This window comes from Pseudorca crassidens, chromosome 16 (assembly GCF_039906515.1).
Source record: "Pseudorca crassidens isolate mPseCra1 chromosome 16, mPseCra1.hap1, whole genome shotgun sequence".
NCBI classification, from domain to species: domain Eukaryota; kingdom Metazoa; phylum Chordata; class Mammalia; order Artiodactyla; family Delphinidae; genus Pseudorca; species Pseudorca crassidens.
The window spans coordinates 28006280-28020323 of record NC_090311.1 but is presented as its reverse complement, the minus strand read 5'-3'; the positions used below and the strand labels follow the sequence as shown (position 1 = coordinate 28020323).

The 14044-nt window shown below is 46.6% G+C and overlaps 1 long non-coding RNA gene across 1 annotated transcript in view; it reads right to left on the bottom strand.

The window, feature by feature from the left end:
• The window catches only part of LOC137208880 (uncharacterized), a 96229-nt gene that overhangs the window by 4990 nt on the left and 77195 nt on the right, over positions 1 to 14044 (bottom strand). The window contains exon 5 of the long non-coding RNA XR_010935797.1: positions 12664 to 12739. This is a non-coding gene — a long non-coding RNA (uncharacterized lncRNA). The remainder of the gene's footprint in view (positions 1 to 12663; positions 12740 to 14044) is intronic.

Sequence of the window (14044 nt, the reverse complement as noted above, 5' to 3'; positions counted from 1 at the left end):
TCTAAGCCTAATTGCTACTTCCTTGGAGATTACAGTTGGGGAAGAATATGAGCGAAATGTGTGACAGGTATGAAAATAGCTACAATGATAAGTAATGTAATGAGAAGTCCAGCATCTAACAGAGGAAGGGAGGAGATTGGGTTTGGAAGCGGGAAGGTCAAGAAAGGAATTTTGAACGAAATGGCATTGAGATGGAATTTGAAGAATGGATAATATTTTAAGAGACAGTAATAAAGTATAGTTACTATTTATTAACCATCCACATGCCAGACACTTTACTGTGTATTATCTCAGTTAATTCTCACACAATCCTATGGGATAGCTTTTCATTATCTCCATTTTATGGGTGGAAGAAATTGAGGATCAGAGAGAGAACTTACGGTGGCATTAGGCTTCCGAATTGGGTCTGACTACAGTGATAATGACTTCCTGTGTGTCATCATGCAGGGGCAGCAGAGTGTACAAAGGGAGGCAGGTGGGAACTTGGAAGTAAGCCTCTTTTGGAAGAACAATCCCACATTGGGTGGAGAATAGGAAGCCTGGAAAGAGAGTTGGGAGTAAATATGGAAGGCCTCAGATACCAGACATTTAATTCATTAGGCAACAGAAAGACACAAGAAGCATCTGAACAGAGTAATGAAATTAAAGCTATATTTTATGAAAAATAGTGTGACAACAGGATGGGTTGGTTTGGGGAGAAATTGGAAGCAAGAAAATCAGTTGGAAGGTTGCTGTGCTAGTTCAGGGACAGATAACGAAAGCCTGAATTTCCTTCGGTGAAATAAGAATAGAAAGGAATGGCAAGATATATGAGAAATCTCATAGGCAGAACCTGTTGGGATTATAACGCACCTGGTTGGATGTGGGGTGCAAGGGAGAGAAATCAAAAGTACATCTAAGGTCTCAAACCTGGACAACTGGAAGGGTGGTGATGCTATTAAAAGGGGGCTGAGGAGAACGATCAAAAGGAGCGGGTTTCAGTAGGAAGGTGAGGAATTCAGCTTTAGGTACATTTGACTCTGAAGTGTTAAGATGATGAAAATCTGAGAGGCCATTGAACAATTTGGGTTAGAGTTTGAGAGGGTAATAAAGACTGGGGAGAGCGATGTGGGAATCGTGTGGCTCAAAGTGTTTATTGGACCCACAGGAACAGTCAAGATTGCCAAAGGATTGGATTGAACAAAGAGAGAAAAGGGCTTAAGGAGCTGGAGGAAGAGGGGCCAAAAGGGAGAGAGAGTCATTAGAGACAGGAGGAGGAACAGGGATTTTAAGGACACAAAAGCCAGAGGAGCAGTGTTTTAAGAAGAGGGTGCTGATGGACAGTATCAAATGGTGCTAAAAGGTCATGGGTTCCGATAAAAGCTTTTGGATGTTTAGACTAGAATCTCTCAGGAGACCTTGAAAAGTGAGGAGGCTGGAGATGCCTGATTTGGAGGAGTCGGGGTGTAGAGGTTAAGGTGTGGGTGGTGAGGCAATGAAAGAAGCGGCTCCATTTAACCGCACACGTAATTTACTAAGTATTTATTGAGTACCTGCTGTGTGACCTTCTTGCATATCTGTTTGGGGATGTCCCAAGAAACCGAAACCCACCATCCTCATCTTCATGTTCGAAAAGCTTCAGTTCATACACCTGCAACTAATACAACATTGTAGATCAACTATACTCCAATATAAAATAAAATTAAAAAAATAAAAGATTCAGTTCATTCCAACTCCTTTTATGGTGCTGAATTTTAAAAACAGCTTTATTGAGATATAATTCACAGACCATACAGTTCACCCATTTAAAGTGTACAGCCAATGATTTTTAGCATCTACACAGACATGAACAACTATGGTGATGATTTTAAAGGACAAACGTTTGAGTGCAAAGTTTGGAATTCAGTTCCTCTGATTTATGCTGTTAATGAGGGAGAGAGGACCCCAAACCCCATAATAAATTCTCCACTCCCACCCTCTTGAGCAGAATCACAGAAGAGTGGAAAGGTGCAATGGTGCTCTGCCTAAAATTTCCACCAGGTGGCAGCAGGACCCTCACCCTGTCTCCTGTTAGTTTAAGTGCAGACAAAACCAGTTTGGAAGGCTATGCGCTCAGAGGGTCTCCAACCTAGGGACTGTTTCTCTCCCCTGCTCCTTCCTGTTACTTATTCTTCTCTTCTGGGTAATTCTAAAGGTTCTGGCCCTGCTAACCGGTCCTAACCCACAGGGATTTATCATTCTGGAGACACAGTAGCTTTCTGAGTTAACCTGGGTCTTTTGAGAAGCAGTAGCCATGACTGGATAAAGGTGCAAAGGTTTTTAGTGGGGGAAACACCTGTGAGTGAAGACAGGGAGTGAGCCTAGGAAGGCTGGGAGAGTTGTCAGACCAGACTGTAAGTCTGACCCTGAATGAAGGAGAGAGGGTAGGAAAGTTGGGTGGATTCCTGTAGTATAGTTAGTCTAAGAAAGGTTTGCCAGGACCTTCAAGGAGCCAAAATAAACCACCAGGAGAATTCTGTGTCTCCCAGGAAAGGGGCTGCCTTAATATCCCTTCTGAGCTCAATTATTGGCTGGGCTGCTCCTAGGAATTGGAAGTTCCCAGGCTGCACACCTAGAAGTGGCCCAGGTGGAGGCTCTTGGTCAACTACTCCACCAGTAGCGGAGGTCCGTAAGGCCTGTTCTCATGGCCTCCACACCTTCCTTTGGAGAAGGAGTAACCTCAGCCCTCAGGAGTCTCCACCAAGGGCCACCTGTGTTCCCCACCTCTCAGGGGGGCAATTCAATCCCCACCTCACACCTCTGTGCTGACTTTACTCCCCACCTTCCAACCCCACCCCCCAGAGACCCGAGAACAGGCTCCTCCCATTCCCTGCATCTGACTCTCTGCTCTCCTGGATGGATCCAGGCACCTGCACCCTCCCAAGAAAGCCCGACTTTTTCCAGGCCCTGCCTTTGCCGCCCTCTTGCTTATAAGCCCTGAAAAGTGAAGGAGGTAATGGGATTAGCTGGGTGTTGGCTTCAGCCCTGACTCACAGGCCCAGGTGCCAGCCTGCCCTGGCAGGAAGCGTTTGGCCAGCACCAGGCCCCATCCCTTTCCTGGGGTCCTGCTGTCTCGGGTGACCCTCCTCTGGCCCCAGAGTTGGCAGTATGGTTCTGGCCTTAGCCAAGGCCAAGTATATAACAGGGCAGCCATAGCTTTTTCACGTGGTCAAGAGGCCCAGGTAGCTCTTGGGGGTCAGGAAGAAGAAGTTGGCATTTGCCCATGGAAAGCAGAAGTTTGGTAAGAAGGGTGTTAGGAAAGAAGACTGCTGGGTGCTTGGCACGACAGGGACTGACTGAGTCAATAGCCACTGAAGGCGCCCTGAGTGCTCTTTGGGCCGAGGGGACCGCTGTGTGCGGAACTCTGTCTGGGTTTGGCGCCTCCATCCCCCTGGCTGGTCCTCAGCTGAGAGACAGGCCTGGCAGGGATGGGATGAATACAGCTGGCTCTCTGGGCTGCTGCCTGAAAGGAGCACATGGGGAAACCAAGGATTCTGCAAGAGCATGTCTGGGCCAGATGACATTGCAAACCCAGAGTCCCTTAGGGAAATAGAAGGAAATAACTCTGGGCTTTAAAAGGGCATCCAGCCAACCCCTGGCCTGGGAGCAGCAGAGAACTAGCCTGGAAATCCACCCTGATTACATTATTTACACCTAGACGTCAAAGGCAAAGCTGGGGGCAAGTGTAGGATTTTCCCTTTTCAGGTAGGGGTTGGGAAAAGCAGGACCAGCACAACTCATTCCCACTCTCTGCTTAGCACGATTGTTCTGTGCTTGGCAAAGCACTACTTACTAGACAAATCTACGAAGTATCTATCACACACCCAGCAGATGCAGGTGATACAGTCCCACCACATCATCCTCCACCCCGACAGCCCCAGACGGGCACAGCTTTTCTGAGCCTTGTAAAAGAAGGTTAAATACGTCAATAAATATTAGTAGTTTGTCAGAGCACCTAGCCCAGTGCACAGCAGTAGACACTTAAAAAAAATGCTAAATGTGTTTGTCTCAGGCCCATCCTCTTCTTCTAATCAATGCTAGGGGCACTTCGGTTAGGAAGGGCCCCTCTCCCTTTCCTGAACCCATACCCCACTTAATATGTATGGTATGTTTATACTCTGCCGTCGACAGATATGATCCCGCCTGGTTAGCTCTTGTGCTTTGTCCTGTTTCTCTTGGAAAGCTGTGAGCTCCCCAGGGGCAGGACCAGAACTCTGGCTCCATTCTCCACCCCTGTCCCCTTCAGAACAGAGAATTGGCCTTCCACTGGGCACTGTGAAGCCTCCGTCAACACTCAATCCCCAGGTGGATACACTGGCTTGGAGTATGGAACTGGCCCAGAGGGAGAGCAGCAGACTCTTGGCTGGGAAAGGCTGGGGGTAGGGGGCACGGAGGGAATCTTGGCTCTGCATACAGCCAGCTGCCCTCTGGACCTTGCAGCCCTGCTGTGCCCAGCTCAGCTGCTGTGTCAGTGCAAAGCAGGGTGACATCAGCTGTGGAAGAGGTTACTGTCAGGCAAAGGGAAGGGCAGGGGAGAGCAGGCTGTCTGTGCTGCCTGGGTGCATGAGGCTACAGGCTGCATCAGCTGGGGAAAGGGTGCCTTGTTGGGGGTGAGTACGGACAGGGACCTGCAGGGAGCAGCAAGGAGGGAGGGAGACGGAGGAGAGAAGCCAAAGAGGGGGCGAAGGGCATGGAATGGCTAAGGCCCCAAACCTTCCACCTGTAGGAGAGAGGGCACACTGGTTCGGAATTCTGGAAGACAGTGAGAGTCCCTTTCGGGCACTTAGCCACTGTACGAAGCAAATGGGGGTACACCTCTCTCTGACCACAAAAGCAAGTCTGGGGCAAACCCCTCTCCTCCCCATTCAGCTCAGAACAGAGTCAGGGCAAGAAAGACTTTCCTTTCAGCTCACGTATTTGTTATTGGAGGCCCTGGGCCTGTATGTGCCCGTCCTCTCTGCTGCCCACCATAGATGAAATGCTTAGGTGTGGGATGCCTTCCCGGGCTTGGGGAAGATCCCCTGCTGAAGGTCAGGTCACCACAGAAATCGCCAGGCCTGGCTCTGGTCCTGTGATCTCTGCCCCCAGGCCTCACCTACCCGGGTTGTCAGTGACCCTGCTCCTAAGACCTTGGTCCCCAGGTCTCGCCTGCCCAGATTGTCAGTCCCTGGGTCACACTCTGACCAGAGACATGAACTGTTCCCAGTAGCACTCACTCTGATCTGCAGACATAGCCCCAGTTTCCAGAGACAGGTAGTAATTACTTGGTAGAGGCCCCTCCTCCGGTACTCACAGCTGCACATGCAACTATGTGCGTACACGCACGCATGAGCGTCCACGCACATGCGCGTGCACGTGCGCGCGCGCGCGCGCACACACACACACACACACACACACACACACACACACTGCTGTTCTGTGCCTGACGGGCAGAATCTGGGGGAGAAGGGCTGCAGAGAGGTAGCTCAGAGCTCCAGGGATGGTACAGATACACAGACGTGCGGTTATACAGGGAGTTGGCTGGACAAGCGCACCAGCCTTTCCTCAACCAGGGTCACACAGCACAAGACCTCGCACCATCTCTCTGGCCTGGGGCCCTGGAGGAGCATGTTCCAGGTCCTAGTTAGCAGAGTGTCAGTTTTGAGTCTCTCTCCCTCTTCTGAGCCTCTAAACTTGTCCTAGAACTGCCCTTCTCCACATCATCCATCCCAGTGGCCCCTTGAAGCTTAGCACTGCCATTTCCTCTAGGAAGTCTTCCCTGATTCTCCCATGCTGGTCTGGCGTGTGCCTCTCCTCTGGAGTCCATAGCACCCTGTGCTAAACTCCATCAGCCAGTTACAAGGATCTCCTCCACTATGGTGAACCGCCCAAGGGCAGGACCTCCTTATGACCTCAGCACTTACCACTGTGCCTGGGACCACGTGGTTTGGCGCTCCACATTCACTTAATGAGGGAACCAATATATTTATGGGGGTGTGGGGGCCCCATCCCTTGTTTCACTTGATCTCCCCCAGAAGCCAGTGGGTACCCAGAAGGCAGAGCAGCATGGTCCCCACTCCTCCAGGCAGGAAGAAGGGAGTCCACTGATTGCTAGCTCTCCTGGCTGTCTGCTGCCTGTGACTCAGCTTGGACCATGAGACAGGGAAGAGCCCACAGCCCAGGAGGCTCCTGCCCCTTCTCTCTGCACAGAGGACAGGTTGGGGCAAATCCCAGGCCACATGTGGGCATTGGCTTCCATCCCTCCTCCACATTGCCAGATCCCATGGGAAAGCCTGAGGTCACGGTTGTGAGGACAGTTTATACAGCTCTGGCCTCTTGCCCTGATGTCACAATGCCATGGGAAGTGTGGATGGCATTGTGGGGCTAGTTGGGTCATACCTTGTCTCAGTGTGCTTGTTTGTCCTGAGGTCCCCTCAGGATCTGAGGGGCTGAAGCAACAGTGGCTGGGAGAAAGCTTGGGTATTCGTTAGTCATGGGGGAAGAGATGGGCCAAGTTTCTGGCATCACTGAGTAGGACCTTAGGTGAAGGGAATGTATTATCTTTACTTATGTACATCCAAGGTTTGGCTTAGATCTACATAAAAGAGCGAGGAAGGAGGAAGTAAGGAAGGACAGACCAGGGGGGAGTTGGGGCAGGAGACAGGCCTGATGTCCCTGAGCACCTATGAGGCTCACAGCTGGTCCTTCTATAAGCCTGACCTCCCCAGGCTCAGACCTTACAGATGTTGCTGGCCTCTCCTTACAGGGACCCCAGAGGGCAAAAGGAAGGGACTGTCAAGTGGGCTGTCCAGGTTGCATGAAGATCTGTGAACATACTCCTCCTCCAGCCCCGTCTGACATCTGACTCGGGACAGTCACAGATCCTCAAGGGAGGTGTTACCCAAGCACGAGTCCCCACCACTAAGCTGCAACTCCATCTTCCTCTTTCCTTCTGCAGTCTAATGTGCCATGATCCCAGGCATGTGTCCCCAAGCTCCCTCTCCCTAAACAAGGAAAGGGAAAAGGGAGGCCCAAACTGTGTCCAGTGCTGGGGCCTATCCATGTCATAAGCAGGTATTCATGAGCATCACGAGATTTCTTGGGATAAAGGTCACACATATGCAGAAAGCCTATCACAGGGGCCCTCATCCTTTCCCCAAACCCCTGGGAGACCAGAGCTAGATATTTATTGACCTCCCACCTACGAGGGAAGTATATGATAATTTAAGTCTGCTTGTTCCCATTTCACAGACAAGAAACTGAGGGACAGCATTAAAAGAGCAAGTCAGAGATGAAGCTGGGACTAGAGTTGGAAGAGAAAGGAACAGGCTCTGGAATCTTGCTATTTTCCATACTCCTAAGTGTCAGCTTATTTGCCCAGCAGAGTCGTCTACTGTGTCACCCCCTTGCCTACTGCGCACAGGGAAAGAAACTGAAACCTACAAGGGTATGATGTGGTTGGCCTCAAAGCAATGCAGTATCATAATGCCTGGGCTGCCAGGGTCTTCAGAACATGGACTCTGGAGGCTTCAGCCTGAGTCCAGGAAGCAGACAGACACTAGTAAACTGTCAGAATGACCAGCATGCAGAGTGTGCCCCTACATTTCTAAACCCTTGCCCTGGCCATGTCAGAGTCAACAGAGGGACTGTCCTGACAGAAATGGCAGCTGACGTTGTAGCCAACAACCACGCGAGGTGAAAAAGGGAGAAGTAACCTTGCCTCACAAGTCTGCTTCTTCCTGAAAGCCCGGGAAAGCTCCAGGAGTGGGCCACCCTCCCTACCCACACACCTGGAGGACTCCTCTTCCAGGCAGATCATGGCTTCCCAGGGAAGCCTACCGCACCTTCGCTGGGCTGCTTAGAGTGGGACACCCAAAGCCATGCTTGGAGCGGCAAGGTCACACAACCTCCCCATTGCCCCCTCCAAGCCTTAGGCAACCACCAACCTACTTTCTGTTTCTATAGATTTTGCTATTCTGGACAGTTAATGTAAGTGGGGTCATACATATATGGTTCTTTGTTGAGTGGTTTCTTTCACTTAGCATGATATTGTCAAGGTTCATTCATGTCGTGGTATGTACCAGTACTGCATTCTTTTCTTCTGCTGTAAAAACATTCTACATCTAATTTATCCATTAGTCAGTTCATGGACATTTTAGGTTGCTTCCACTTTGGGGCTGTTATGAATAAAGCTGCTATGAATATTTGTGTACCAGTTTTTGTGCGGACATATGTTTTCATTTCTCTTGGGGATATACCTGGGAGTGAAATTGCTGGATCAGATGGCAGCTCCATGTTTAACCTTCTGAGGAGCTGCCAAACTGTTTTCAAAAGAGGCTGCACCATTTTCCATTCCCAGCAGCAGGATTTCAATTTCTCCAAATCCACACCAATACTTTTTATTTGTCGTATTGAATATAGCCATCCTAATGGGTATGAAGTATCTCATTTTGGTTTTGACCCTGATGGCTAACAATGTTGAGCGTATTTTCATGTGCTTATAGGTCATTTGTGAATCTTCTTTGAAGAAATATCTATTCAATTTTTAATTGGGTTAGTTGTCTTTTTATTATCGAGTTGTAAGAGTTATTAGTATGTTCTAGATATGAGTTCCTTATCCAATATATGATATGCAAACATTTTCTCCCATTCTGTGAGTTGTCTTTTCACTTTCTTGATAATATCCTCTGAAGCACAAAAGGTTTAATTTTGATGAAGTCCCACTTATCTATTTTTTCCTTGGTTGCCTATGCTTTGGGTATCATATCTAAGACTAGTGCTGTTCAGTAATTTTTCATGTGCTCATTGGCCATTTTTATGCCTTCTTTTGTGAAACGTTATGCTTAAATCTTTTGCCATTTTTGAGTTGTTTATCTTTTTATGTACTGTAGTATATGTTCCCATTCCCTGCCTATTTGTTTTCTTTCTTTTTTAAAAAAAATAAATTTATTTTATTTATTTATTTTTGGCTGCGTTGGGTCTTCGTTGCGGTGCGGGGGCTTCTCATTGCGGTGGCTTCTCTTGTTGTGGAGCACAGGCTCTAGGCATGCGGGCTTCAGTAGTTGTGGTGCACGGGCTTAGTTGCTCCGCGGCATGTGGGATCTTCCCAGACCAGGGCTCGAACCCGTGTCCCCTGCACTGGCACGCGGATTGTTAACCATTGCGCCACCAGGGGAGCCCGGGGAGCCCTCTATTTGTTTTCTTAATAGTTCCTTTTGGTATCAGAAAATGTTAACTTTCCTTTTTAAATTTTATTTATTTATTTATTTATTTTGGCTGTGCCGGGTCTTAGTTGCGGCATGCGAACTCTTAGTTGCATGAAAATGTTAAATTTCATGAGTCTAATTTATCCATTTTCCCCTCTATGGTTACTGCTTTTTGTGTCCTGTCCAAACAACCTCTGCCTACCTCAAGGTCACAAAGATATTTTCCTCTGTCTTATATATTGGGTTGGCCAAAGAGTTCGTTTGTTTTTTTCTGTAAGATGGCTCTAGTAGCACTTAGTTGCCTTTAACATCATTTGAAACAATTTTGTTAGATTGTATTGTGACAGCTGTCATATCAGCGTGCATTTAAAAAAACACTTATCAAAATTGGTGAATTTTTGTGTAGCCACTTTAATATTGAAGATGGAAGAAAAAAAGCAACATTTTTGGCATATTATGCTTTCTTATTTCAAGAAAGGTTAAAACGCAACTGAAACACACACAAAAAAGATTTGTGCAGTATATGGAGAAGGTGCTGTGACTGATCGAACATGTCAAAGTGGTTTGTGAAGTTTCATGCTGGAGATTTCTTTCTGGACAATGCTCCACGGTCAGGTAGACCAGTTGATAGTGATCAAATTGAGACATTAATTGAGAGCAATCAATGTTATACCACGCAGGAGCTAGCCGACAAACTCAAAATATCCAAATCAAGCGTTGAAAATCATTTGCACCAGCTTGGTTATGTTAATAGCTTTGATGTTTAGGTTCCACATAAATTAAGCAGAAAAAAACCTTCTTGACCGTATTTCTGCATGCGATTCTCTACTGAAACATAATGAAAATGTTCCGTTTTTAAAACAAATTGTGACAGGCAATGAAAAGTGGATACTGTACAATAATATGGAAAGGAAGATATCATGGGGCAAGCGAAATGAACCACCACCAACCACACCAAAGGCCAGTCTTCATCCAAAGAAGGTGATGTTGTGTATATGGTGGGATTGGAAGGGAGTCCTCTATTATGATCTCCTCCCGGAAAACCAAATGATTAATTCCAACAAGTACTGCTCCCAATTAGACCAACTGAAAGTGGCCCTCGATGAAAAGCGTCCAGAGTTAGTCAAGAGAAAACACATAATCTTCCATCAGGATAATGCAAGAAGACCACATGTTTCTTTGATGACCAGGCAAAAACTGTTACAGCTTGGCTGGGGAGTTCTGATTCATCTGCATTATTCACCAGACATTGCACCTTCGGATTTCCATTTATTTCAGTCTTTACAAAATTCTCTTAATGGAAAAAATTTCAATTCCCTTCAAGACTAAAAGGCACCTGGAACAGTTCTTTGCTCAAAAAGACAAAAAGTTTTAGGAAGATGGAATTATGAAGTTGCCTGGAAAATGGCAGAAGGTAGTGGAACAAAATGGTGAATACGTTGTTCGATAAAGTTCTTGGTGAAAATGAAAAATGTGTCTTTTATTTTTACTTAAAAGCCACAGGAACTCTCTGGCCAACCCAATAGAAACTTTATGGTTGTGGGTTTTACATTTAGCTCTATGACCCCTCTCAAATTAATTTTTATGTGTGGAGTGAGCTAGAGGTTGAGGTTCGTTTATTTTATATGGATATCCAGTTGTCCCAGCAATACTTGTTAAAGAGACTTTCCCCTCCACACTGTATTGACCTGGGACTGTTGTAAAAAGTCAGTTAACCATACATGTTGGTGGATTTCAAAATTTCTAATTTATTTCATTGATCTATTTGTCTCTACTTTTTCTAACTCCACACTCCCTTGAATACTCTAGCCTTATAGTAAGTCCTAATTAAAATAGTTAAATTCCTCCAACTTAATTCCTCCAAGATTGTTTTTGGCTACTCTAGACCCTTTCTGCATTTCCACTTAAATTTTAGAATCAGCTTGTCTACTTCCTCAAAGAAATCTGTTGGATTTTTATAGGGATTGAATTAATCTATAGATCAACATTGAGTCTAACCATCTATGAACACAGTATATCTCAATTTCTATTTTGTCTCCATTTCTTTAAGAATTTTTAAGTTTCTCTCAGCAACGTTTTGTCATTTTCAGTGTAGCTATCCCGCAAATATTTACTTAGATTTATCCTTTGTATGTGATATTTTTGATGCTATTGTAAACAGTGTATTTCAATTTTCATTCTCCAATTGTTTTTAAATAGTATATAGGATGGAATAATTTTTTATATTGACTTTCTATCCTTGACCTTTCTAAAGTCACTTACCGATTTGGGCTTTTTGTGTGTGTGTATTCCGTACATTTTTCATACACAAGTTATGTCTTCTGCAAATAATAACAGTTTTACTTTTTTTTCCCTATCTTTATGCCTTTTATTTCTTTTTCTTGCCCATTATGCTAGCTAGAATTTCTAGTACAATGTTGAATAGAAGTGGTAAGAGATTATATGCTTGCCTGTTCCCCTATTTTAGGGGAAAATTTTTTAAATATTTCACCATTAAGTATAATATTAGCTGCAGCCCTTTTGTAGATGTTCTTGGCTTATAAGACCAGATCCAGGAACACTTGAGAAGGGCTGAAGAAGAGAGAGACTGTTATCTGTGACTTCTTGCTAATGACATCTTATTTACCTAAGAGAGCTAAACAGGGTCTGTTTCTTCTTCATCTCTTGAGTTGAAGAATCAAAACAAAGTTTCAGAAACTGCCATGGTACCCTGTGCCCCTTTTCGTAGAGCAAGATTTATAGGTCCAATTTCCATCTCCCAAGCATACTTTATACTTTCCTATTATGTGCTAAAATATCTATCATATTAATCAATGTATAAATGCAACTGGATATGGATATTAATCACATACTTATTTATAACTTCTAATTTGCCATTGACCTAATACTTCTTGATATCAAAGGCATGCTGGGACTTCCCTGGTGGTCCAGTGGTTAAGACTCTGAGTTTCCAGTGCAGGGGGTGCGGGTTCAATCCCTGGTCAAGGAACTAGGATCCCACATGCCATGTGGCGCGGCCAAAAAATGTAAAATAAAAAAGTTAAAGCTCATGCTTTCCCCATAATATTACTCCTACCACACAGCCATGTTTCATGGGCTGCGGCAAGCTACTGAGGGTTTTAAAGTAATGGGTGACACACTCATAGCCATGTGATATGCCCCAGATGAACTTCAGGGAGGAAGCCCAAGCTAGGGAACCATTCACCTTTCTATCATAGTTATCAAGAGTGAGATGGGCTCTCCCAAACTCTCTCCTTATCCGGACCTTCCCTAGGCTCCCAAAGGTTCCCCTCTTTGGGACAAGGGTAGCATCTTGTCTTCAGAGAGGAATAAAATATTCCTGTTCTCCATTTTTGTCTTGGCAGACCTCCCCTTCCTTTCTCTGGCAGAAAAATGAATGACCTACCACCTGGCTTACATAATAATACCAGCATTAAGTGATAACAGCAGTAATACCTACCTGAGTCTAAGTGAGGAGGAGGGCAGTTTCCAGGGAACTCTGATTTTTCAGCTTGTTCTCTGCTGAAGTCCAGGGTCTGGAGGAAACAGGCAGTTAAAGAGAAAGAAAGCTGGTCTCAATAGTAGAGCCACCTTTGGCCACAATCGAGGGTACACCCCCAAAGAAACCCTGAGTCTTCTCCCTTGAAGAATAACCCTGTAGACGGCAGAGGAATTAAGCAAACTAGACATTGCAGGGAGAGCCTGGAGAGGAGCAGCATGTGCATAGACTTCTCTCCCACACACCTGCTGAGGGCTTTGGAGCCGTGATGAGATAGCTGTCCATAACTGAACACATCTAATCTCATTCAAAACTTTTGTACTAGACAGGGAGCCAGGAGTGGAATAGAGGTGGATGGTGACGGGCCAGGGAGCTGGCCTGACCCCAAGACCAGTGGCCCACTAGGGAGCTCCTTAGCCCTCCTCCCAGGCACCTGGGTGCCTCTCTTCCTGAGAAGTTAGTGGTTGGCACAAAACTCCTCACTTTCTCCTCTTCCCAGAGGAAGGATCCTGGGATAGTATTTGGGGAGGCAGAGGTGTGGCAGAGGCTGCGAGAATGCACTGCCTGCCTGGTTCCCAGATTACTCGCATGGTAAGGCTCCCACAGGCCCAGAAAAGACAGGGCCATGAGGGACAAATGAAGTCAGAACATCTCAGGGACCAAGGATTTTAAGCAGGGATTACGACCTTGGGCTCCATCATTACATTTCTGGGCTCAACTCCTAGCTCCATCACTTACTGGCTGCTGTGACCATAGACAAGTTATTTAATCTCTCCATAGCTCAGTTTTCTCATCTTTAAAAGGGAATAAAGGACTACCCCCCTCACAGGGTCACAAGTAAGGATTAAATGAAATGATTCTTGTGGACTGTCTTGCAGTAATAATTCACTACACGTTAGCTATTCTTGTTCCACTTACAAGTACTTTCTCTTGCTTCTGAGTGAAAGCACATGTCTGGTGCTTCCTGCCTTTCCCCATGAAGGCAATTCCAAAACTACAAGCCGACAATCTGAAGAATCTCCAAAACATCCCGCACACGTTCTGGAGGCGTGGGCACAGGGATGGGACAGCTCACTGGTGCCTGGCGGTGAACGTCCCCTGCTGGGCGTGCCCAGTGGCTCAACATCGTGCGCACGTGCAGGTTTACACATCAGTGCATCTATGCGTGCGCGAGGCTGGTGACCCGCGAGTTCAGCAGTCCGGGGTTAGCGCCGCGCCGCTGGTAGGCGGGGCAGAACCATTGTTCCGCCGTGGACCGACCCCCCCACCCCACCGCCTGCGCGCTCGCCACGGAGAGAGGCGGGGCTTCGCTGGGCCCGTGGCCCGCGACCCCGGGCTTGAA